The sequence below is a fragment of the Seriola lalandi genome, unplaced genomic scaffold (assembly GCF_002814215.2).
Source record: "Seriola lalandi dorsalis isolate HSWRI2012SDOR001 ecotype SW California unplaced genomic scaffold, Sedor1 jcf7180001973652, whole genome shotgun sequence".
NCBI classification, from domain to species: domain Eukaryota; kingdom Metazoa; phylum Chordata; class Actinopteri; order Carangiformes; family Carangidae; genus Seriola; species Seriola lalandi.
In genome coordinates, this window is record NW_019444318.1 from 1 (window position 1) to 2,400 (window position 2,400).

Here is a 2,400-nt window from a genome sequence, read left to right on the forward strand (position 1 = left end):
GGTTGGAGACCACCAGTAAAACTAAACAAGCTCCTAGTCATACAGAAGATGGGTTTCATACAGTCCTGGGTAAACCCCGTTCATTGCTCGGTGACCAGTCTGACCTTGTGCTTACCATTACAGTCCAACCAGGAGAGCTGCTCTTCCAGAGCCTGACAGTTAAAACACAATGAGCCCTTTGACAGGCAGACATGGTCAGGGTCACAGAGGAAACACACACTTCTACCTCCTGCTTCTTTTCCCATGATGCCCCACTGAATGATGCAACTCCCCTCCTCAGCCAGACTATTAGTCAACTGACGACACGCATAATCACAGACACACACATCACACAACCACCAGACGTAGATTTCAACATGCAAACATTCGTCTCAGCTCATTAGGTGGTGGTCACCTTAGAGCTGCCACCCCCTTATCATTACAGTAACATCAGAGTAAAGGACGGGGGGGTCAGCTGAAGACCCACCCTGCAGGTCACAGATCATCATGTGATCACACACAAAGGTTGGCTCAGAGCTCTACAGTGGTACTCACAGTGCATGTCCCGTTCATGCTCATACTCAATGAAGGCGTAGCCCCGAGGCTTCCCTGTCTTCTTGTTGTAGACGATGTAGATCTGGAACAGATGGAAACATCATTACACATACAGACCTACAACACCAGCTGTGTGTGTGTGTGTATGTGTATCAGTGTTGTGTTACTTTCTGACAGAGTCAACCACACACCAGCTTCTTAATGTACAAGCATGTTTCTGTCATTACTGTGTTGTCCATCACAAACATTTACAACCAAACTCTACTTCAGATGTGAATTCAAATAAATAAATAATAAACAGAGTGCTTCTTGTGTTTTGGTGCTCAGGTGTCCCTCAGGTTTTAGGTCAAGTTTTGAGTGTGTAGTGTAGTTTGTACATTTACTGCAGGTGTTTGAAACAGCTGGTCAACATACCCGTTTGATGGGGCCATAGACCTCAAACTCACGGCGGAGCTTGGACTCTGTGGTATCATAGTTCTACAGCAGAGACAGAACACTGTTAGACATCAGCCATGATTACAATAATAACAATAATAACAATAATAAAACTGTGTGATTCTTAACACTCACCACTCGGGCAACAAACAAAGTCTTGAAGGCATCCCCTTGTGCATTGGGGTCATTATGGGGGTCCCCTGGCAAAATACAGGCAGAACAACAGGATTAGTTTAAACCAAGACACTATACTCAGTGAAAACAGGATGTCATGGAAGTCACCATGGAAACTTACATAGCTTGAGTTCTGTTTCCACCACTGCTTGTCTCCTTTCTATCTTCTCTCGCCTCTGAAAAGCAAAGGTTATAACAAAGATGCTGATTTAGGATCACTGTCACAACCTGAATCCCCAATGAAAACTACTGCCCCCTTCTACGAGAAAACCAGGGGATGTGCCCCAAATTCATGATTTCACATTTTACAGACAGCCCCTCTCTCTCAGAGCTGTGTGAACACCAGCACCCTGTTCATCTGTCTGAAACTAAACTAACTTTAAACAGTGAAGGAGCTGTTTGAAGCTGCTGAGGAGATTCTGCTCAGACCAGACCTTCTCACACACAGAGATTTAAATATCTGCTACAACCACAGTCACAATCTGACCAACAGTCTCCCTGTAGTTTTTTCCTGTTCATTCGTGTCAACTGCTCGGATCAATAAATATACATCTAACAATACTTCTCACACTACTCTGTCAGATACTATACAACAGCAGCAGAATTCACTCCCAGTTTGAGCTGCAGGAGTTTCTGAAGGAGCCAAGAATCCCATCGGTCTCAGAACATGATTCTGAGACAGGAATCGGAGTAGGAAAGTAATCAACTCAGTTTCAGTAACTCAATCAGAAATTTCTCATCTCTCCTCCCGGGTGGCTGAGACTTCTCCTGCTCTGTTTTTAGTTTTATTCTCCTCCATTTTTGTCACTCTCTTCTTCTGTGGTGGTTGGTAAACCACTTTAAAGGTGCACTACTGCCACCAACAGTTATGTTATGTCTTTATCTAGATTTGGACAGGAACAATATTGATATCACAAAAGACAACAATGGGGACAATATCAAATTTCCTGCGCTTAATTTTTACTGTTGCTAAACTTGAAATTTTAAATTAGCGTGAACCTACAGTGATATTATATCACTATCGTGTGATTTGGCAGAAATATCAAGATATGAAACATTGTCCATAACATTAAGCCTTAAGCTGAAGATGCCGCCTCAGTAACCGGCAACCTACTGTTATTTTAGATACATTATGTTTTTATAAATACAATTTCAAATATGAAACAGCCATTTTTCTTATAATTGTTTCCTGTCCTGATTCTTAATTTTCACTGCAACTCAATCTCAGGTAGACCAGAGCAGGTGGCTGTTTCTCAA

The 2,400-nt window shown here is 42.5% G+C and overlaps 1 long non-coding RNA gene across 1 annotated transcript; it reads right to left on the reverse strand.

The window, feature by feature from the left end:
• Window positions 1-6: 6 nt before the first annotated feature.
• LOC111652570 (uncharacterized) lies at window positions 7-1,348 on the reverse strand. The gene is made up of 4 exons (XR_015437003.1): window positions 1,265-1,348; window positions 1,105-1,169; window positions 949-1,011; window positions 7-616 (listed from the first exon to the last, which is right to left on the reverse strand). It is a non-coding gene; the product is annotated as an uncharacterized LOC111652570 (long non-coding RNA).
• Window positions 1,349-2,400: the final 1,052 nt, after the last annotated feature.